The 23,318-nt window shown below is 47.0% G+C and overlaps 1 long non-coding RNA gene across 2 annotated transcripts; it reads left to right on the forward strand.

Moving 5' to 3' along the window:
* Positions 1 to 462: 462 nt before the first annotated feature.
* On the forward strand, positions 463 to 14,628 carry LOC142602400 (uncharacterized). Of its 2 annotated transcripts, XR_012836203.1 has the most exons (4): positions 463 to 875; positions 1,439 to 1,532; positions 12,230 to 12,444; positions 13,340 to 14,628. It is a non-coding gene; the product is annotated as an uncharacterized LOC142602400 (long non-coding RNA). The 2 variants fall into 2 exon arrangements; XR_012836202.1 differs by lacking the exon at positions 1,439 to 1,532.
* Positions 14,629 to 23,318: the final 8,690 nt, after the last annotated feature.

The following is a 23,318-nucleotide window of genomic DNA, read 5'->3' on the forward strand; positions in this document are numbered from 1 at the left end:
ATTTTCTTTCCTCTTTTTTTTTTTTTTTTTTTTTTAAGCATTGACATCTCTCATCCTGCTCTATGTAACTCTTTCTTGGGAATTGTATGACGAATGAATGGCTGTTACTCCTGGTCCTGCTCCTTGGGGCATCCTTTTGCAAGCCACTCTCCCCCTCTGTCATCCCTCCTCCAACCTGTGGGCCTCTGACTCAGAGTTTTGGAGACTCATTATGGAGTTTTCTCATGTGACTTCCCGTTAATTAACTTGTGACTCAACATGTTCACATTAGGAGAGAGATAATTTACAGTTTTACTTTTGCTTTGCCTGTTTCTGCATGCCGCATGGATGTGTGATATAATGCCTTTGAAGCTGGTAATGTTTGTGGGTCAGATGAGGTTGTAGATGCCCCATCCCTGGGAACATTCAAGGTCAGGTTGGACGGGGCTCTGAGCAACCTGATCTAGTCGAAGATGTCCCTGCCCATCGCAGGGGGTTGGACTAGATGACCTTGAAAGGTCCCTTGCACCCCAAACCATCCGATGACTCTATTTGTAGTGGTAATGGCAGTACTGGTGTGCTAGAAACAGGCTCGGGCAGAAAAGATCTTCTGCAAGCCACGTGTTTCCTGCAGAAGTGCAGCTATACCGGAGGAAGCACCGCTGCGGACAGTGACCCGCAGCCCCTGGGCTGGCCACGCCGCGCTGTTCCCCAGCACAAAATACCGGTGCCGACCTGGCTGCTGCGTGCCGGCGCGGTTGGGCACCTTCCATCAGCGTCCCGTGTCTCCCGTGCGCAGAGGGGCCGACCTCTCCGGCTGTTAGATTTGCAGATGCAGAGGCGTTAACAAGCGTGGAGGCTGCTGGCAGCAGTTCATAAACTCTGCTGAGGTTTTGGTAAGTGCCGGGTGTCTGGATGCCGCCTCCCTCAGAGCAGGCAACGGGGAGCCGTGCGGGGCCGTGCAAGGAGACACTGCAAGTGGCTTTCTACTCATGCCTGCAGGCGGACCTGCTCGTGTCTGTTAGCGGGGACCTCCCTCCTTGTGAACTTTAAATGCCCATAAAACCCCCGTGTTTCTCTTTCTTCCAGTTTGCGATTTAGGACTGCTTGGAAAACTAAACCAGTTAGGAGAAGGAAAAATTGTTGAACTGAAGCAATTGAGTTGGGCATCAAACTGCAACGCCCAGGGCCAGCATGCTGACAAAGAAAACATCTAAAGCCGCTCGCAAGCTATTCAAAACACTCCCGCACCCAAATAAGTACAATAAAAACTACAAACCTAATCTTTAACTTTAGCTAACAGCATTGGCGTTATTAAAGTTATTAAAACCCAGTCGTCGGAAGGCTCGCGGACTCCGTTAAGGTATCTGCGGCTCATTGAGCCTCATATAGGAATTTTGCCCGGGGGGATTTTCTGGTTAATGCATATGTTGACTGGCAAATTGCTTTCTGTCTGCAGAGCTGGCTGGGTGCGTAGCTGGGGTGCTTCCATATGGAGGTACTGCTGCTGCTGCTGCTGGAGGTGAAGAGGACAGAGTGGGGAAAAGTTGCAAGTAATTCAAAACCCGTGTGTGATTTAGCCTCCTGGTGCTCTAGCCCAGCTATAAATATTAAACACGGGTTTGGGGTGGGATTGCAGCTTGGCCCGTTGGCTCCTCTTCCCGGCACGCAGCAACCCCATCAGTCTCTGAGCCGGAGGGGTGGGCTGCTGGGCGGGCGGCCGCGGCTCGGAGGAGCAGGACGCCTCTCTCCTGTCCTTACCCAGTTTTCCTCTGCTTCCATTAATCACACTAATAGCAGACTGGGGGAAAAAAAGAATTCAAAAATCTCTATTTGTCTGTAGGAACACGTCAGAATTGAAGGCATTTCTTTCCCTCCCTGCCAGTGGGGACACAAAGCCCCAGGGTGGGAGGGAAAGCGCTGGGTTTTGGGGTCTGGGGATCCCCTGCTGCTGTGTGTCTGTGGGGGGATGCGACCTGCCAAGGGTGCTGCAGGGACACACTGTGCCGGATTCATTCCTTCCGAGGGCAGTACAACATCTTTGCAAGGGACACGTTTGAGTTATGAGTTGCGATGCAACACAGATCTGTATTTCCACTAAGTACCAACACTTCTGCAGAAGCGTTTCCCCCGTTCATTGAGGCACACTTGCATGAAATAGGATTCAATTAATAGGAAAAAGCTTAGAAAGCCAGGACTTTGCTTTTAGAAAGGCTGGGGAGGGATGAGGACCCTGGTACAAGCCCTTGGGAAGGCTGACACAGACCTAATGCCTGATTCATAGAATCACAGAGCCCCAGCCTGGTTTGGGTGGGAAGGGACCTCCCAGCCCGTCCAGTGCCACCCCTGCCATGGGCAGGGACACCCTCCACTAGCCCAGGTTGCCCAAAGCCCCATCCAACCTGGCCTTGAACACTGCCAGGGAGCCAGGGGCAGCCACAGCTTCTCTGGGCACCCTGTGCCAGGGCCTCAGCACCCTCACAGGGAAGGATTTCTGCCTCCCATCCCATCTCCATCTCCCCTCCTGCAGCTTCAGGCCATTCCCCTTGGCCTGTCACTCCCTGCCCTTGTCACCAGCCCCTCTCCAGCTTTCCTGGAGCCCCTGCAGGGACTGGAAGGGGCTCTAAGGTCTCCCCGGAGCCTTCTCTTCTCCAGGCTGAAACCACCCCAACTCTCTCAACCTGAGGTCTCCATGGCAGAGGTGCTCCAGCCCTCGGATCATCTTGGTGGCCTCCTCTGGACTCTCTCCAAGAGCTCCATGTCCTTCTTGTCCTGGGGACCCCCAAGCTGGACGCAGCACTGCAGGGGGGTCTCAGCAGAGTGGAGTAGAGGGGCAGAATCCCCTCCCTCGACCTGCTACATGGGTTACCCACAATCCTGGGTAAATTGCTCCCTTTATTAAATGCACTTAAACTCAGAAATTAATCCATCTAATTTAGGTCGTACCAGACTGAATTTCGACTTCCAACTGTTGATGGCGTTGCCTGCCAGGCTGCAGAGCACCCCTCTGTTAGACTGCAGAGCACTGTGTATTAGATTCATTAGATATTCTGGCCAAGTCACCTGTTAATTGTTTCCTTCATGTGAAGATTAATCTATTGAGCTCAAGTCTTCTGCTATAAAACTGGTTTACATTGTTCTTTGAGTGAACCATGAGCCTTTTCAACCTACCAGCACCTTGAATTCTTGGCTCCAGAAGTGGGAGATAATTTCTCCTGTAGCAGTTTTACAAAGTTCAAGTAAATACCCCTTCACACCTTCCTCCCGAGGAGACATATTGCTGCGGGTGCTTTAGGTCAAACACCACATTTAATAAAGAATATTGCATTTTGTCAAAGCATCTTTTCCTAGTCTCTTACGTTTTGGTTATTATTTGCATCATTTGGTCAGAGGATTTGGAGTTTTCACCGAAAACGCAAACATTTCCAGACAACATTTTTATAAAATCCAGTTATTTCATTTTCTTGGAAGACTTTTTCAGGAGGGGAAAAAAAAAAAAATTGGAACAGCTTTCCTGGCTAAGCCTAAGAAAAGCTCTATGAGTCCATGTTACTTACTCACTTGTATAAACGTGTTTAGTTCCACAAATGCAAAGGTGCCGGCACTGCAGGTGTGTTACTGGGTGATAAGTGCTGTTCATACACTTAGTAATGCAGTGTGGAAATAAATGACCACATTTCAGATTATTTTAAACTCCTGACGGGTTCCGTATGGAAAGGAAACAGCCAGTACAAATAGATTAAGCGCAGAACCTATGTTTAATGTATGAAAATCTCTGAAGGCTTCTAGTGCTAAAAAGCACTGCAGGAAAATGCAAAATCCCACGTGTTTGAACTGAATCGTTACAACTTTGGGGATTTTGCAGACAGGAACGCTAACAATTATTGCACAGCCATGTCCTCCTTTTCTCTCCCATCCTCGCAAGGCTGCTGTGATGGATGCACGTCACTCCCAGGCAGAGAACATCTCTAAGGGTAATGAAAGCACCCCATAAAGCAGTGGGTATTGGCAGAGCATAATCATTAAGATGATTTTACTCCATAATGAGATGTTGCAGAGTACAGCTCCATTCAAAACCCTTTAAATAATGTTAACATTGAATATAATAACCTTACAGGGAAATAAAATCCCTCTCCGAGTCTGTTTCTGTCTCTGAAAGGGAATCAATTTTCTTTGCCTGATAGCTTTCCCCAGCACTTAACACAGATGGGGGAAGTCGGTTATTGTTAGGGTTGCCCATGAATTTCCTTCTGAAGGTCAAATCTTTAAAAAATAAAAAAAAAAAAAAAAAAGAAAGAAAAGAGGTCTTGTGACCCCTATCCTGATGGGAAATGCGGATGCCCGGCACATCCCCTCACTTGCCGTTCCCATGGGAAGGACCTGCCATCGCTGCTTCGGTGGGGATGGGGTCTGCGGCGCCGGTACCCGCTGTCATTGCAGTCACGGGGGTGACAGCAAGGCTCTCTCTTAGCCCTGCCATGGTAGGGCAAGGTTGCAGGTCTTAATTATACACACAAGGAGCCTGTGTCTTCCTTAAAATACCAGTAAGGAACCGAATCATAGCCTGGAGCAGAGCGGTTTGGGCTCTGTTTTAGCTGCAGCATCCTTGACTTAGGCAGTCGGAGCCAGCCGGTGCATCCGACGCATCGCGTCTATCGCTTCGAGACAAAGCAACGTAAAGGACAAATATTAAAATTATGTATTCCTGGCTGGCAAATCTCCTGGGCCGTCTGCTCTGTGGCTTCACAGGGAGATCCCCAGCAAAGTGCAAAACCGGGGAGCCCTTTCAGTCGTGCACTTAATTTCCCTTCTCATGGAGCGGGCAAGAGAGGAAGGGTGCTTGGTTCCCCGTGGTTTGGTCCGCTCTGCAGCTGTAAAAACCATGAGTCAACGTTTTGGGGTGAAACCGTGACTGTTCAGGCCAACTTCTACCCTCAGTGACCGTACCATAACCCCCATGAAGTCAAGATTAATAGCCTTTAATGAGCTTCCCAGGGTTAATAGAAGGCAGAATTTGGCCCACGATGTATCTGCTGCAAAGTGCAAGGTCCGGGGAGTGTGTACGTCAGGTAACGAAATGCCTGCGGTTGTCCAAGTGGGGGCCCAGGTACTGGAGGGGGGAGCATTTAACAGAAAAATACAACTTGGAAGTAATTTTCCCCGTGAAATCCCGACTGCGGAGTGTCACCATAATGCACCGTAATGACTGGGAGGGGGTGTAATTTTAGAAAGTGGTTTTAAAATGCTGTTCTGGAATACATCTGGATTCTCTTAGGAACAAGCAAAATCTCATCAGGGACCACTTCAAAGACCATTTCCTCATGGTTAAATTATCTCGCGTGAGCCTGCCGTTGCGTGTATATTGTTACATTATGTATGATTTTTGACTGCTCCTAATATGAACAAACTGCACAATATTCCATTAGTGATTTTCAATTTGTTCTGAGCCTTAAGTCCTGCAGACAGCCTGCCTTGCTGGCGTGGCTTTGGAGATGTACGTCGGGGAAAATTTCACAGCCCTCTTGCCTGATGTCCTGCATAGAGGCTTTGGAAACTGGAATTAATTGTGCTTTTTAGTAAGCACGCCAATGTTATATCTTTAATAGTGTTTAAGTGGCTTTCAGGTTTTGCGTTTTTAGAAAAAATGAATTTTAATGCTGCGTACCACAGCTCGGTTGCGTAGGTCTGGTGGCCAGTCCTCTGGGATGCAGGTACAGCGTGCCGCTGTCACGCCAGGTAACGTCTGCTCAGCCTTTATTTTCTCATTTTCCCTCTCTAGCCGACAGGCGGGTGGCTGTCGTCTGTAAGCGAGGAAAGTGATGCTTGGGCAAAGCACGTGCACTGGCAGGGAAGAGAAAATGATGTCATTTGCTTCCCAGTGAGGTACACCTGAACGATACAGATGTCTTTTTATGCCAGTACCTTGGTTGCACAACAGTGCATCAAATTAAACCCGTGTAGCTGCCTAAAGCCTATGATCTGCCCGTATTTCTCAGCGTGCCTTTGTGGAACAGCTCTTTTGTCATTTGGCGGGTTAAGGGAGCGCAGTTGCTGCCCCGTGGCTTGTGCTGCAGCACGGCCCAGAAATCGCCGCGCGCTGTATAGCAGGATTTGGGAACGAAGTATAAATGCACGGTCGTGGGGTAGATGTTTGGTGGGAATACAGCAGGATAAATCTGTCCTGTTGTTTGTACCACTAGCGAATGCCGTCAGCTTCCTCTCTAAATCAAATCCAAAAGCTTTTGTGGGCCAAAATCACGGGGAAGTTTAATAAATCTACAAGCTTCACTTTCTTCCATTGCTATAGGTATGCTATCTCATGTTAAATTCCATCACACCCTTTTCCTCTTTCACGTCGTGGCCTCTAATGCAGATTTTGGGTCCATTCTCGTGCGTACGCAGCTGGTGCTGACACCCGGTGCAAAGGGATTACTGAAAAGGTCACCCCTTCTTTAATTTACAGGAGATTTCTGTGGGCTCTGGGTCACGTGGAAGTGCTAACGCAATGCATCTGCTCACCTCGTGTCGACTTCTCTCGCTTGGGCCAAACTTTTGCAAGTTGATGAAACGCATCAGTACTTCCCTAATATTGCTGTGCCGTGGCAGCAATCACTTCGGCTGCCGGAGGGATATTATTCACCTGCCAGAGGGATGTAGGACGGAATATAAAATAGGCTGTCTCTGAAGATGTAACCCATGTTACGAAAAGGCTTGAAAGTCTTGATGTTGCATCATCTTCTGTCTTTTTTGGCATATAATTTGCACCACGTTATCATCCCTCTTATTCCCTCATGCGTCCGTCATTGGGGTGAACAGGTCTGAGAGCATCCCCCTCGCTTGTCACCTCGGGGCTGGCCACGCTTTTCACTGTAATGGGCAAAATCTCCCAGCTCCAGCCGAGAAAGGTGCTGGCACTGCCTGCAACGCCGTGCCAGGGCAGCTGGTTTAGGTAACTCACGTGGCAGATATAGTAGGAATCCGAGCTAAACTGGAGAAAACCCTTGCTAATGGCGACGGCGGCATGCTCCACACCCAACAGCCACTGCCAGGGGAAACTCCCCACCTGCCTATTTCGCTACAAAATACTAAAGCCCTCCTTTCTTTCCAAGATCCCTGGAAGGATCGCTCGGCGCTCTCAGCTCGCTGGTGTTCCAGGGTTCCTCTCTGCAAACTGCGGCTGAAGCCTGTGTGCCGTCCCTCGGTGCGCTGGTGTGAGCAGGTACCTGGCATCTGCTTGGCACGGAGAAACTAATAATGGAAATTAGGATAGGATAGGATGGGATAGGATAGGATGGGATAGGATAGGATAGGGTAGGATAGGGTAGGATAGGGTAGGATAGGGTAGGATAGGGTAGGATAGGGTAGGATAGGGTAGGATAGGGTAGGATGGGATGGGATAGGATAGGATAGGATAGGATAGGATAGGATAGGATAGGATAGGGTAGGATAGGATAGGATAGGATAGGATAGGATAGGATAGACTAAGGAGAGGAGAGGAGAGGAGAGGAGAGGAGAGGAGAGGAGAGGAGAGGAGAGGAGAGGAGAGGAGAGGAGAGGAGAGGAGAGGAGAGGAGAGGAGAGGAGAGGAGAGGAGAGGAGAGGAGAGGAGAGGAGAGGAGAGGGAGAAGAGAAGAGAAGAGAAGAGAAGAGAAGAGAAGAGAAGAGAAGAGAAGAGAAGAGAAGAGAAGAGAAGAGAAGAGAAGAGAAGAGAAGAAAAAGAGCCAATTCTGTAGCGTGCTCTTCCCCCCAGCCAGGGCAGGGAGGGCTGCTGGCTCCTTGCGCGTGTGCAGGCAAACACTGCTGTAGAGTGTTGAAACGTGGAGGTTAGAAATACCAGCCTGGGATGGGGAATAACCACACTGATTAATCGAAGCAATAAAAGTCAAACCAATCTTTTACTAGCTTGAAAGGATTTCAGCTGTACCTAGAAGGATTCTTGAAAGTGGTTCTGGGATAAAAAGAAAAATAATTTGCCAAGAGAGCGTGACCACCCCCTCTCTGAGCATCCTCCTCCCTGCAATCCCCTCAACACTTGCACAAAAAGCTTCATGGAAACGTGGGAGAAGGCTCCTGTTTGCTTTGAATCGTCCCTAGCCCTGTTGTTCAAGATTTCAGAGACCTTCATTTTGGGTCTGTGTGGAAGGGAACAGGACAGTCTCAGTTTTCCTGCCCAGAATGACTATTGTTAAGATTTAGCTTGTTGTAGTTCTTCCTGAGAGCAGAATATTGGTCAATAATAAACTAAAAAAATAAAAAAAGGAATTTAATTACAGAGAATATATTCTCTTTTTATCAGTTAATAATTTTGTGTGCAATCTGAGTCACTTTTGTGTGAATCAAATATAATCATCCTCATAACACAAGGTAATTAAATGAATCATAAAGCAATGGCAATTACCTTCCTTCTCCTTGGGAAATGCTTATCTGGGATTTGGCAGGGCTGGGCGGGCTGTCCTGCGGGAAGCTGGCGATTCTGGAGGTGGGTCTTGTGTGTGCAGCACCGCTCGGCAGATCGGGTGGGGGTAAATGGGGTGGGGTGGGAAATAGGGATGAGCTTTGGATGGAAAATGAAAGCACGGAGCAGTAGGAGATATTTGTGATTCTTTTGTCAGGTTTTCTGGTCCCTGTGTGGCCAGCATGGAGGGGGCTGCCACCGAGGGGTGTGCTTAATGATGGTGACCACTAACAAACGCATTAATCAGTAACCAAAATGGGCTGACTTAGGGACTAAAGGCCAGGTTAGATATCTAATGGAGGAGATAGTTGGTGTTAAAGAAACCTCTGGTGGTCTTGGGTCCTGGATTCCCAGGATGTCCCAGCATCTGGTGGTGGCTTCCTGGAGGTTGAGGGTCTACTGCCCGCCTTGGGCTCTTGTACTTTGAGCTAGGCAACAACCCCATGCCCTGAGAGGGTATAAGTACTACTGATGGTCACTGCTTATCATCCCAGACACCGACCTGGCCCGTGCAGGGAACGAGCCTCCACAGCTGGTGCTGCATCCCTGCTCCCCAGTGGGATGCTCTGGTGCTACAGGGGCAGCAGGGTGGGAGCCGCAGTCTGCAGAGACAGGACTGAACGGGCTGTGTACAGGAAGAGGAAGACAGAAAAGTGCCTATTACTTCATTTTATACATATTAAAGAAGAAACTTTTACAGCCCATCAACACACAAGGCCGTTTTGTTCAACCTTTAACATGTACCATGTATGTACCCAGCAACTCCATCTCTGCCATTTTTCAGCGATCCAATAAACGCAGAGTAGATTTTTTTTTTAACTGACTCCAGCATAGCTTGAGGTACACATTTGATATCCTGACATTACTTCTGATTTGATGTCATGCGCAATTTTCTCAAAGTTATTTGACTTCCAAATCAGCACTTCTGGCTATGCTTTGTTTTTCTGGTGGTTTTGGGAGGAGTTTATACCTCCCCCCAAAAAAAATTTTGCTATGCCATAAAAATTCTTGACTTGTGAATGTTTAAAGAAATTAGATTTCCAGGTAACTTGGGTTTGCTCAAACTGAAAGCAGAGGGTATAAGTAAATCTGGAAGAATAATGGATTTTTAAAGACATTTAATAGCCAAACTGAGAAAAAGTAGATTCAAGTGAAATCAGATACTTTCTTTTTTTTATGTTCAACACAAAACATCTCATTATATCCTAGATGAAATCTGAGAGGTATTTGGAGGTTAGTTAATCTTGCTGTTTAACCTCTTTTCTTTTTAAAGTGAATAAATTTTGCCATTTATGGCGAATGAAGCGTCAGGAGGAACCATTCTGGCATTTCTGAATTTGCTAATTTGCTAAATTCAGGCAGAATTCATATATCATTTCATTCCTCCCAAAACACTGTTCTTCTGCTAATTTTTAACTAATCTCTGAATTTATGCTCCTCAGAAGGAAACAAGTGTGAAGAACAGACTTTCAGTTATTTTTTGCCGAGACCTGGGAAATGCAGCGCTGGGGAGGGGCTGCAAGATGCCGGTGGGTCCCGCGGGAGCACAGGAGAGGTGCACGGCACCTCGGGGGTCTCGGAGAGGTTTTGCACACTTTCTCCCCCTGCCCCACACTGATAGAACCCCTCTCTTTATCCGAGTCCCATTTAGAAAAGCAAACAAGAGAAAAACACAGCAACATTAAGTCTGTCTTGAAATCTGAATGGTGGTGAGGCCATCCACTGAAATAATCTGATAAAATTCATGTATTTTTGATAATGTTTCAGATGTTATTTCCAAACTGAATATTTGCTAATTCTGTTGAGAAAAAAAAAACAACCCACAGTAGGAATTTTTCACAGCTCTTTTTGCTCAGTGAAGAGAAGTGAAGAAGATGAAATGTTTATGATCTCTCACAAATCAATATAAATCTGGAAAGTATTTGACACATTCATATTTTTTATGAAAGAGTATGAGAGGATGGAGAATGCTAGAAAAAACAATATTAAAGAAGGCCGACACTGTTGTTTGTGATCTGATGGGATGTGACTGATGTACATCAGCTGGGAAACCTAGCAAAATACGACCTGCAAACGATGAATTGAGAGCCGAGATGAAGCCAACTCCCTGGTGGATTCCTTTTATTAAAACAAATTATATTCATGTTTTACGAAGTGCACTGCAAATCTATCGTATAACTGAAGAGTAAGATGGTTTTTATTCTCTGGCTTGAGAGTACATGGTTTTTGTTTACTTTAGGTATCTGAGATTTGTAGCTGAACTGTGGTGAGGACACATTGCAGTGCCTCCGATATCCATGTTCCTCAACGGGCACAGCTGTAGGCACAGCTGGATGCAGAGCGTGGGGGCCACACAATAAGGCGGTCACCTGGGCCAGGGGACTGTGGTGGAAAAGTAAAATGTGGGGTTTTGAAAAGCAGTTGGAACTGTGGTGGCACCATATTACGTAAAACATGACTCTCACTCTGTTGGGTTGTTGTAAAAAAAGGGATCCTCGGTACAGTTTTACACAGTTTGCCTACTTTGAGATCGTTTTGTAATTTGATGTCTTGCGCTAAAATCAGCCAACGTTTTGACAAGGGTTGGGAGGAATATTTGACAAAATGTTGGTGAAGTTTGACAAGGCTTTGACAAAGAACCAAGGAAAATCAGCGGTTTTGGCTGAGCTCTGCTCTGAGTTTTGGATTTGCATTCAGAGCAAGGACATACATAGACAAGGACATTTTGGCAAGAGCCACATCACTGCTCTTTTGGACCACTGCAAACCAAAAATGAGAACTGCTGACCAGGAACCACCTTCTTTGAAACAATGGAGAGGAGGGAGCAGATGCTGATGTGCTTGATGGAGGAAGGCAGCAAAGAGGAGACATGGGCAGATTCTCAAATGCTCCTCCCTGTCACACAAACCCAACAGAAAGGGTTTTAAACTAACGCAAAGTTTGATAGACCTGTCCCATGCCTGCTTTTCACTCGTGATTTTAATTCAGGTGATTCTGGTTCTTATAGCGTCGGTTTGGTGTTTTAAAGGATGGAGAGTTCGGGGAGTCGCAGTGTGAATCGGGGATCTTCAACATTCCTCACCTGCATTGTGGTACGGATGATGTATTCATTTAAATAAAGCAGGGATGGAAAACTTTGTTCTTGCTGCAAAGGCATTGAAGGAAACAAGAATACATGTGGTTTGCATTCAGAGTTCCTCTGATTTACATGACGCATATTACTTATGAAAAATGGGGTACAAAGAGACCAGGAGAAAATGAAGGTATGATTTCCTCTGTAGCCACTCATGAGTTGATCTGATATCATTTCGAAAACACAAGACCGCTTAGAAATGTCCTGCAATTGCCCATGTCTTTGTTTTTTGTTGGAGACGTCTATGGCTTCTAACGCTCTATACTCTTGGCTTTCCCGCAATCTTCTGGCTGTTTAGCACCGAAATAATGTAATCCAATTTTCTTTGTTGCCATAAAGGCCTTAATTATGGCTTCATGGGATATTGTAATCAGAATCCATTGGATTTTCTCATATGTCAAAGTGACATCTGCTTCAAATTCATCAGTGTCCTTGTGTTGTTGTAAGCACTCGGATAGTCTGGAGGTCATGCCTCGCTTCATGTGTCACTGCTGAAGATGAATTTATTCAGTGTTGGTTCTCCTACAGCAACATAAACTATCAGCTTGCTTTGAATTTTTGCCTTTATCTTTAGGTTATTGCCGCAGAAATGCGATAATCTCTCATTTGTGCCAGCGCTGATAACGTCTTTCCCGCTTTGATTTTTCTGTTGACATTTGCAGGAAGAGTTTTCATTTCGCTTGACCGTACGCTGTGAGTCGACCTTGGACGGTGGGGTGTGGGGGGGGCCGTGTGTGCTGCTGCGAAGGATGGACACCGCAAAGGTCCACTGTGGGCATTTGCAACCTTGCTTAATTGACACAAGCACTTGGTGTCTGAAGAAAAAAAAAATGCAAAAATTTTTTTCAGAGGCCACCGTTATCCTGCATTTGCCAGGGTACGTTTTTATCACAACTACATTTTTATTGCAAAGATGTTGTTGGCTTGACTCCAGCCCGTGTATTTCCAAGTCACCTCCCCAGGTTTATTTTGAGCATGTTGGCGGGGGGGAAGAAAAAAAAAAAAAAAGAAAGAGGAAAAGAGGAAAACATTATTTCTGGTGCCTCTGTAGGATCTTTTGCATAACTTTTGTTTTTCGAAAATGGCATGGCTTGGCTGGGAAGGCTGTGGGGCACAGAGGTGGTGAGGATGGAGCCGGGCTTTGCGGGGCTGCCTCTGCCCACGGGGGACAGGCATTTCTGCGATCAGGAGGGTTTTCAGCCCCGGCGCGGGCATGGAGAGGCGGGTTCGGTGCTGAGCATGTGCCCCGTGGGTGAGGCAGCAGATGTTGGAGCAGAACCGACGCACCCGAGCAGGAGAACTTTCCTTAGGGCTGTGAATTTGTTAAAATTTCCAGCAGCGCGTGTCGAGCCTGGCTGAAGATAAGAGGCGATAACGCGCTGGGGGCTGCAGCGCCGGGAGGTGGGCTCGCTCCACCCGAACCTTGCTAGCCAGAGCCCTTCCGGATGCCGAATGGTGAGCTCTGGGCTAGTTGCTTTCCTAGGAAAGCGAATTAAATCACTTTTGTTATTTGATCATTTCCAAAGTGTCTTGCCCAGCACGACTCACATGGACAAAGAACGGGATCCGTATTTCTCCCACTCGACCTCCAGTTTGCCCTGGCTGGCTGAGCCCCCCCTCAACAGGGTTATCCTCCTGTTAAATACTGCTGTAGGATTTCCACTAGGGTTTCCAGCATTGTTTAACCCCCCCTTTTAAAATAAAATAGATAGTTGATAGCTATTTCCCAGGTTTAATCACTAAATATATTGTGAATTATTTTATTTTCCCAGAAATACCATTTTGAGTGGTGCGTGGCCGACCCCAGGGAGCCCGTTTAGGAGCATCCTTCCCAAAGCGAATCCAGCTGGGTGTGAAATGAGACCTTTTGTCCGGCGGAGCCGCGGGAGGGGGCTGGTACGGGCAGATCGATACAGCCGTGCGTCTGAAACAGCCCAGCCAGGGACCTTGCAACAATAGGAAATAGGGTTTAACAGCTCCACGCTGAATGCAGCCAATTGCAAATAATAATAATTTTAGCAGGAGCTAAAATTGCTCCTCTTGCTCCTGTTTCAGCAGTTCAGCTGAAGCCCTGAGCTGGAAATGATGCCCTTGGATGTGGTTAGTCTTTTCCTAACCTAAGCACGACAGTAAAATCACAGCCCCAAGCAAATCCCTCCAACCTTTGGTATATTTGTAAACGAGTCCCCCCCGAGCAGCCTTGCTCTTATTACTGTGAGTGGTGGTACTCCATCCTGCAAAACAGCCCATCTTGGTTCACAGCACCCTACTGCGCTCACACCTTTTTGTACCGTGTTTCAACTTAATTAATCCTAATTTCTCAAAAGTCCTGATTCTTCGCTCTGAAGTGTTGTACGTGTGATGTTCGTTTTATTGCGGCTTCCGCTATTCGCAAACCTTTATTGCCGAACGCAGTAAAGGGGAAGGCAGCTGGTGTTTCCAGCAGGGGAAATACCAATTGTTGTTTGCATGTATGCAAAGCGAATATCTCCGCAGGCGTTTCGGGAAGGGAGGCAGGTTGTGGGGGTGCACAGGCCAATGTGTGTTGGGGGGACAACACCAAGCTGGGACCTCCTCTGGTCCAGAGGGACATCTTCTATCCATCCACCAGCTCAGGTAGCATTGCCATAACCATTTCCACTGCAAAATAAATGAAGCTGAATTTTGGTGTTTGTTAGGTTTAGTTTTCACCGTACGTGGCATTTATTTTCCCGTTTTATTGCCTTGCAGGTGTAGGAAGCCACTTTGTGGCGAGCAGAATGCTTTCACCCAGCTTTGAACTACAGTCGTTGCATCTTCCCAAGAGGAGCTGTATGCAATTTGTTGGTCAAATACTTCCTCCTCAGAGAAAAGGTAAAATCAGATCCATCAACATTATTTGCCCAGTCTTCTGTTACTTACCAAGATATTTTGGGGGGCTGAAAAAAAGCATGTAAAATTCACTCTAGCATTTCCCAAGTCCATCACTCTGATATTTGGTTTCAAGACAGCGTTTCATTTGCGTATTTTAATCCTAAAATGCCAACGAGGAGCTGTGATGGAACTATTTCATTTTTATGGGGGGAAAAAAAAAAAAGATTGACAATGAAGGAGTGAATGAACTTGAAATGATTTTTCCCTCCCATTTTTTCAGACTAGCAGGAAAGCAAGAATCCAGCTCTTCCCAAAGCTCCATCTGGGGCAGCGTCAGGGAACGTAAATCACAGCCGCAGCTCCACGCGAGGTGTTACCCCCACACGGCTTTATGGCGGCTGTAATTTAAGCCTTCACAGACTCTGAATCTTTTGCAGAAGTTAAAGTGCGTTCACCCTGCCTTTCTCTCTCGCTACTACTTGTTTAAAACGCTGCTCACGCTTAGAGCATCCCTGCTGGTTCAGCTGCCTGGGAGCGCTCGCCAGCCCGACAGGGCTCGCAGCGTCTGCGCCCCACGCCATGTAGCCTGTAACTCGGGGATCTTCCCATCTGAAAAACATGAAGGGTTATTTGATTTCCTAATTGGCTTTTGATTTGGAAGTTGTCAGATGAGAGGTTTGCATTTAAGTAAGAACTTAGCATTTGATTTATTTGATTTGGAAAAAGTTCCCATCAAAATATCCCGTATTTCCTCGGCTTTGTTTCTCCCAGGCTTTTTTACTCTTATCCTTTTTGCTTTAGTGTCATGACCCTGCCCTTTTCTTCCTTCTTCCACATTCCTCGCTTTGTCATTAAATCTTGGGATTATTAAATAAAGTCATTTCTACTTGGTGCATTTCCCCTCAGCTTCCAGCGGTCTCCTCTGGGAGATGGGGATCTATCTGAGGACAGCACGTCTCTTAAATAACACTTATAATAATACTTAAAGAGCATGATATACGGTAATTGCTGCCGTTAGCACGCTAATGTGTCGTTCGCTCACGCTCGGGCTGTGCCATCCCCAGCGCGGTTGCCAGCTCCACCAAAACCTTCCCAATGCACCCACTGCTGGGTTGAGGGTTTTTTAGGTTTTTGTTTTTTTTTTTCCTCTGAGTTTTTAATTGTGGAGTGGGCACGGAAGAAGGCAGCATATAAAAGATTAATGGTGCTATTGATCGTGCCAGCGTGCTCTAACAGCTCGGCATGCAAAGCTGCTGTAGACATCTGAGGGCTACCGGCGTTCCCGTACATGAAAGCTGAAGCGGGTGCGTGCATTTGTCTGCCCGACATCGTTTCTTGTGGGTTTTTTCCCCCTTTATGTTTCCGCTCATGTACTGCGTATGTAAAATGTAGTACTGCAGAAGGAACCGGCGGATAATGAGGGTCAGGTGGCAGGTTTCTTATTTATGAAGAACCCCCTTGTAGCCTTCAAAATAATTTCCAGTGATGTTGGGCAATCAAAGCCAAGGATAAAAATCGTAAGATCAAATAAATAACGTGGAACTAACGAAGCTCTATCTACATGCCAGAAAATGTCAGGAAACAAGGGTTGGGCATGCAAATGCCTCTCCATCTTGCTCCCCAGGGAAAACTTCAGAGAGACTGAAGGTCATCTTAGACGTTGCGGATGGGTATAAAGTGATGCCGGAAGAAAGAATCACAACAGGAGTCTTTCTCTTGTTGGCAGGATTTGGTCCCCAAAGAAGCCTTACGTCTGAAATGAGCTGGGGCATAAACACAGTTCTGGGCTGCAAACTGGAAGGTGTCTGTCTCTGATGATGGTGGGCTGGGGGGACAGGCAGCACCCCTCGGTCTGCTGGTTAGAAACTGGTCTCCTATCATTAAATATGAGGGAGGGGAGAAAACGTTCTTGCTTCTGGGTGTCCCCAAAACAGCCTCCGTGATATATTTGCATACAGCCCAAATTAATTGTATTATTTAACGGTACTCTGGAGGATGCATTCAAAAATATAAAGAGCAATTCTGCACTGACAGCAGGGATGAATTAGGTGACCTGATTCTCTAAAGTATGAGATTTCAGATTGCTGTATCAACTCTGTGTCCCAGGGTAGGTACTTCATACCACATCTTATCATACTCTGAGTTGTCCAGCCCCGGCGTGGTGTTTGGTTTGGCTGCTAACAGGTACCCTTTTCTGTCCAAGTTCTACCTGAGACTCTGGAAATGTACCTATATACTTCATATAGACAATTTTTTTTTTAAAAAAAATATGTCTAAGAGGATATCTTGTCATCTTTGATGAGCACCTTGAGCAATAAATGTATAAGCCTTTTAGTCCTCTCACTTATAAACAGCTTAAAACAGAGCAACGTTGAAAAAACGAGCAAGACAAGAGCACCTCGCAAAAGCAAATAAATTACTGATTTAATACAGGCAAAATACATAATTGAAAAGGCTGAAACGTAACCCAGGTCTGGAAGAAGCCTCTTTTTTGCATTGCAAGTACCCTGACAAGTAGCACATCCATGCGAATGTACAGATGCGAACTCATAGTCTCACACAGCAACTACAGAGCTACAAACTCTGAGTTTTCCTACAAACTGGCAAATATTTAGACTTCAGCACCAAAGTCAGCCGAAGTTACAATGGAGTATAAGAACGATGGGGAACATAGCCCCAGGTCCCAGGAGAAAACATTGAATGACTGGTTAGACGCTGCATATTGCCACGGTGCGTAAATGTTGGAGCACTGCTTCTGCACAAAGATAATGCATATTTTTTTTGTTGAAAACATATAAACCTCCATATATCAGAAGGAAATATGAATTGCAGAGGCATCAAAACCTATTGAAAAAATGACGGTTTTTTCATGACCATTATTTAAGTCTGGGGGATCTGATAAGATTTGTGAGAAACAGCTCTCCTCCCTCTAACATGGGCAAGGAATTTGGAAGAACTGGAAGAAACTCCATCAGCTCGAATTGTGAGACAGGTGAAGCTCTTTTCTGTTGTTTTTTGTTGTTTTTATTTTTAAATTGGATTTTCTCTTCTTCTGTTTCTGAACTATCTCCACCCTCTTCCCTATGTGAGAAGATGTGATTGTGAAGGTCATCTGACTCGGCTCTCAATGCAGTCAAATTTCACCACCTTCACGGAAAAAGACCCAACCAACCCAACCCAAAACTCGTATTAAATTTTCCCCTGCAGAGACAGGGACTTCCAAGGAGCACGGCTGTACTCTGGCATTGGTCAGCCCTTGTTTGCCCCAGTACCTGACTCGGTCTGAAGGACTCTGTCCTCTCCTAAAGAACTCTCTGCGTTGCTTCCTTGTGCCCAGCATCCTTCCTACCACCGTGCTCCATGGCCGGGGCACGGGCTGCTTGGCTGTGCGTGCATTTATCACCGCTGGGGATGAACAGCCGGCCAGGTTCGGGTGTTGGAAGAGCTGAGCGTGTCCCCGGGCTAGCTCAGGGCCAAGGGCTGGACCCCCAGCGATAACCCAGGGGCAGTCCCTCCGGGAAGGCGTCCTGTTTCAGCACGGATTCGTTACCGACGTTAAGCTACCTCTTGGCTGCTCGCCAAAATGTAAACATACTTCAGGGCTGGGACTTGGGAAGTAATTTAAAATGTGTTAGCTCTAATGTTGGGAATTTGGGACTCCCGAAGCCCAGGGCCTAAAAGGAACATTGTTTGCCATCTCATTAGCCCTTTTGCTGAACTACGGCAACAGCTTCCCTGGATTTTCCCACCAGTATCTCTTTATCTAATGGGGCTGAGATGGAAAACCTGTTGCAAGCATTAAATATTTTCTGATCAGTCATATGCTTAATTGTGGCTCTGTAGGATCGTATTTATGGTCTACAGAGCTATTATGACTGTTTCTTATATTACAGCTTTAAACTCTGAGGACACTGCCAGCTGCAGAGGTGAGCTGCTCGGGGACATGAGCGCGGGGTTTTTCAGGGGAAAGCTTTCCTTCCCATACTACATTTCTGATTTTCATACCAATATTTCTGAGACTGAGCACTCAGCCCAAGGTCCCTCCTGGGGACTGGTTTGGGGACATTCGGTAATTCCCGTGCACGTTAAGCTCAGAGCAAGGACTGAACCGGCCACGAGGGTCTCTGTGCCATGGGGACATCTCCCTCCTGCTCTTGACCAAGGAGAAACATCTGGGCAGTGGTTACATTCACTTGTGTCCTGCTCTGTTTCTTGTCTTTGAACTGCTATTCCCCCTGCAAAATAAGCTGAAAATAAAGCTGGATATTCAGCCAATAATCAGGATCACTGCATTAGAGCTGATGGATAAAATGAAGCTGTGGGCCACTAATTTATCGAAGGACTTACAAACACGAACAACAATGGCCGAGCACGTTTCTGACTGTCCACTCAGCCATTGCAGCAGCCCGTGAGTGCACACAGGGTAAAATCCATCCATGTTATCTGCTCTCAGCAGTATTTGAAGGGAGACTGTTTTCCTGCAGCCTCAGGGATGGGGAAGGGCCACTGGGATTGCATTTTTCCTCTCCCAGCATCAGAGCTGACCGGGTGCGTGCACCGAGTCTGTCCCATTGAGTCCTGATTTGCAGCGTGGTCACAGGAGGTGTTACCCACCGCAGGTACCAGGCTGGGACCGAAAGGACCAGGTCCCCTCCACCGAGCACGTCCACCACCGATAGTCCTGGAGGAAAAGTGCCTGTCATCTGCAAGACGTGCAGGAACAGGGGCTGGGTGTATTTCGGAGGAATGCTCCTCCAGCACTAAGCAAAACTCTTCTGTTTGGGGTGTTTTGGGGAAGAACCCGCTCCAGCAGCAGAAAGCCAAGTCTGGCAACCCCGCACCAGGATCTGCAGCAGGGAACAGGTCCAGGATGTGCAACGTCACATGTGTGAAGGTGTCCCCCCCTCCTCCAGGAAAGCCGAGAGGGTGGAGGATGAAGCATGGAGGGTGGAATTTGAAGGATGGAGGGTTGAGGATAGAGGATGGAGGGTGGAGGATGGAGGATGAAGGATGGAAGGTGGAGGGTGAGAGGTGGAGGATGGAGGAGTGCACGCCAGGGTTTCAGGGCTGGTTTTGCCAGCAGAAGCCTGCAGTTTTCCAAAGCTATCTTAAGGTGGCAGGGTTGCAGTCTGCTGGAGGCTGAGCCCTAGGGCTGGTTGGTTTGCAATCTGAGGGGAAGAAAGGTATTTCAGAAAAATTATCATTTGTCTTGCAAAGCAGGTTGAGCTTTACAGGAGAGAAAAAGATCTGAAAGCAAATTAGCCCATACTAATTAGAAATGTGCCAGCATTGAAATATTCAGGCCATTACAAATTTGTGACTCCCTTTGAATTGCTCTGCACCAGCAAATGAGCAGATGGTGAGTGATCTTCTGCAGCCAGCCCTGCCTGTGCAGACCTGCTACAGCCAGCATCCCACCCTGCCCGTGCAAACCAGCGCTGGGTGCACGCCCCATCCGGGGCTGGGCGCTGCTCACCCACAGCATAGCAGACCCTGTTCCACTCCAAGGCTTTCCCAGCTCTTCTTCTTCTGGGACATTTCTCTTCCTTGGCGCTAGCCATTGCGACCAAACACGCTGCAAGATCAACGGCCACTAAGAGGTGGAGGAAAGGATACGATGCTCAGGAGCATTCTTGGAATCTAGTTGCTGGGAAGGTGAATCAAATTGCATGGTTTTGGTGCAGCACCGGAAAATTAGCTGGAAATGGCAGCCGAGCCGTGTAACGTGTGTCAGGGTCTCTGGTACCCGTTAGGGCACTTGCGACTCCTTCACAACCTTCCACATGCTGCCAGAGTAGGATGGATGTCTGAATCCAGGAATGTTTTGTTTTCTGAAGAAAAAATGAGATGGAATCACATGAGTGTTAGTTACACTGTTATCTCTTGCTATGTATTATTTCAAATAGTGGTAGATTGGGTAGAATTGGGTAGAAATGAAGCCATTTCAGTTCATTATTTAGGTCTAAGACTTTCTACATGTGAGTGTTTACCGCATTTAGAATAAAAGTTAATGTAGTGGGAAATAATCCTTAGCACTTTGGTGGAGCTTTTGATGTGTGTACTTCGGAGGTGAACAGCCCGTAGGAGGGCAGGAGTCGCACCAATGTATAGAGGAGATGCCATGATGGGGGTTCAAGGCCAGCTACTCCTCCCTAGTTTACACAGCCCACAAAAGAGAGCATCGTCTGGACACGCCTGACCCACCCTTTGGAGTCAGAAGGTAAAGCAAAAGTGAGGAAAGTTTTACGCCATAAAGAGCAAAAATTAGGAAGAGCTGTATTTTAGTTATGATTCCTTCTCTCCGCCTTCTGGGGAGTAACACGGATGTGTCCATCGTACTATGGCTGGTACAGTGACAGTAAAGGCTGCCTTCAGCAAACCCTGGCTCTGATCCCCGGAGAAGCTCCCCCAGCAGGCAGACAAGCCTGCAAGAGCTGGGGAGATGTGCAGAGCTTTCCAAATGAAATGCTAAGTGGGCAGACCCTCCGCCAGCTGCTCTCGGTGGAAGATGCCACCATTAGTGGTCCAACCACCGCTAACGGTGTGCGGTCAGCTGTCACACGCGGGGCTGTTGTACTGCTGCCGGTGCACAGAGATCCTTGGTTTTCAGAAGGCGAGGAGAGTTCCTGGAGGTGGAGAGTTGTGCTGCAGTCCTCTCTGTGGGCATGGGAGGCTTTGCTCTTTAACCCAGCTCAGAGCACCGAGCCCGTTGCCTTTCGGGAGGAGGAAAGCAAGTATGGCTGTGGCACAACAGGAATTTCTTAATGTGTAACAACTAAAAAAAAAAAATAAAAATTAAATCATTTGGTGCTGTGTTTTATCTGCTGTGACTTTTTGCAGTGTTCAATAAGCCATGAAATTTCTCATTTCTCAGCACGGATGCGGTGGGTGACTGCAGCGTGATGCATTGCGGGCTCCCTGCCTGCCTACCCGCGCCTATTAAACACCCATAGCTCACGCTGTCCATACCTTTATGAGCACTGAGAAACCCAGGTGGAGATGAGACTGGCTTCCAAGGATGGAGAAGAAAATGCAGATTTGGCTCTCCACTGGTGTTTAACCTCTTCTTGTCACAGCTGGTTTCTGAGCCAGCGAACTGCAGAGGTGCGGCTGCCTCCTGGGACCACGAGCATCTGCTGCTGTAGAGTGTAAGAGGGAAGGGTGGTCAGTGGCGATCCTTCAAACCCCCTCTCCTGCTCCCTGCTGAGGGTACAAACCCTCTGATAAAAGGACAGCAGAGATGGTTGTTTATGCATTTAATTACGGTTACTTGGCCGTGGGAGGTATCTGCTGCAGAAGCACTGAAAGGACAGGTGCATCCGGGAGCTATTCATGTTTTCAGGTTCTTTAGGTCCATCTCCGGGTCATACAGAGAGCCAAAGATACACAATGTCCTAAATTTCGTCTCTTGTGTTTTTGGACTGCATCTGATCTCCCACGAATGTAGATATCCTCTCCTGCTCCTAATTTCATTAGCAATGCCCTCTTGAGAGCCCATCCAAATATCTCGTGTAACATCAGTTCGGGTGCAAACATCCAAATGACTCGAGCAGGAGGGATGGCGTACCCTGGTTTTTATCGTCATTGTTCACTTCCACTGGCTTGGAGCAATCAAGTGTACCACTATCAAGGACATTGACAGATTAGCCTCATCAGTCCCCTGCTGTGACCGCCAACTTTCTGTATATTAATCAGAAAAAATAGCTCCCTGATTGCCATTTAAATTGCACAAAAGATATATTTGTCTTGTGGTAGTCCATGACATTTCAACGTGATGCAAAATCGCAACATCTTAAAGGACCTTTGTTGCTGTGTTTCCCAAGAGGTTGAAAAAGCAGAAAGCTCGTCAAAAGAAACATTTTGCTTCGTTCTATTAGTCTCATGCTGAGTGTGCATCAGTATAAAAAAACAGCAACACCTCTCTGAGGCTGTCATGATGGCAAGCAGATTTTACTGGGTAATATTAAACATATATACTAGTTAGTGTGATGTGGCTTCTGACTTGGGTGCTCCATGTCCTCCTGCTTTTGGCCGTGGCATTTGTACTGCCTCGTTTTTCCTTCTGAGCTGGCAAGAAAGGCAGTCTCCCCCCCCATAACTGGGATGCCTGGGGTGTAGAGTTGCAATAGTGTTTGTTTTTCCTCCTTCTACCCTCTAGGGCTGAGACTAGTCACATTATATTAATTTCTGGACACTTTATGAGTTCATGGTCCCCTTCCACTGTAGCCACAGCTGCTGTTGTACATCACAGCCTCACAACGAGACATTGATCTATATCTGAGGTTCAAAATTTGATGATCAAATTTGACTTTTGTGCATTACGCACCAGAGATTCAGATTTTTTGAGCAACCACAAGAACAACTGGAAGGTGAGACAATAAATGCGGAATTAACTGTGTGGGATAAGCCTGATGCAACAGGTCCAGGAGCGCTCCTGGAGCATCCCTGGGGGAGAAGATGCACGTGAGAGCATAAAACTTCTGCAAAGTGCCAGGGTGAACCCAACCAGCGTGCACGTGAACCCATCCACAAAGTCCTCACTCAGTGCTGGGTAAGCATCTAGAAAAACATCTGGGAGGTTTTGCAAACCACCTGCGAGCAGCAGCAGCTGCCAAACATCTCCCAGCAGGACTCCCGTATCCCCACGCTCTGTGAGGGTGTGATGCACAGGGGATTTGGGTTTGCAAGGGTGTTTCACTGCCTTGTAGAACTATTTAAAGACTGAAAATCTTTTAAAAAAAAAATAAATCTGTTATTCACAGACCACCGCGTGGTGTCTGTGTAGCGCTTCCTTGTAAACCACGCTCATATGGTCCCCTCAGGCGGTGATAGGTGAGAAATTACAGGCGATATACTTTAATATACCCATATAAATTATTCATTTGAAGAACGACTGCA

Source organism: Balearica regulorum, chromosome 6, assembly GCF_011004875.1.
Source record: "Balearica regulorum gibbericeps isolate bBalReg1 chromosome 6, bBalReg1.pri, whole genome shotgun sequence".
Classification (NCBI taxonomy): domain Eukaryota; kingdom Metazoa; phylum Chordata; class Aves; order Gruiformes; family Gruidae; genus Balearica; species Balearica regulorum.